The following is a 703-nucleotide window of genomic DNA, read 5'->3' as shown; positions in this document are numbered from 1 at the left end:
GACAGTCCTATAAAAGAAAAAGCCACAGCAGGACAAGCCGATGGGAGAAGAGAAATACTGTGGGTGTCTTTATTATTTTGCATCTCTTTTAATCTGAGGGAGAAGGTGAAGTTCTGCTCAATGCCAAATGAAAATCATAGAATCAGAATCACCAAATCATAGAATGGTTTGGGTGGGAAGGGACCTTAAAGCCCACCCAGTGCCACCCCCTGCCCTGGGCAGGGACACCTCCCACCAGACCAGGTTGCTCCAAGCCCCCTCCAACCTGCCCTTGAACCCCTCCAGGGATGGGGCAGCCACAGCTTCTCTGGGCAACCTGGGCCAGGCTCTCACCACCCTCAGAGTAAAAATGGTTCAAAATGATAGCAGACATATAAGCACAAAAAATCACTTCAAAATTTATCAGAGAAAAAAAATGTGCCATTAATGTCTCAAATGCTTGAGACCTGCAGAGTTATTGAAATACAAATCTTGCATCTGTATCTACAAGTTATAAGACCTCTGCACCAGAAAAGGGCCCAAAAGACCTGGCCCATGTAAAAATAATTTAAAATAACTTAATTTCCGGTGATGTGTGTTCCCATACAGCTTGGAAAGAGCCTCAGAACAACAGAGTCGGGAGCTGGTTTAGTTTGGAGAAGAGGGGAGACCTCATTGCCCTCTACTACTCCCTGAAAGGAGGGTGTAGAGAGGTGGGGGTTGG

Source organism: Calidris pugnax, unplaced genomic scaffold (assembly GCF_001431845.1).
Source record: "Calidris pugnax isolate Ruff unplaced genomic scaffold, ASM143184v1 scaffold1156, whole genome shotgun sequence".
Taxonomy (NCBI): domain Eukaryota; kingdom Metazoa; phylum Chordata; class Aves; order Charadriiformes; family Scolopacidae; genus Calidris; species Calidris pugnax.
This window is presented reverse-complemented; position numbering follows the sequence as displayed.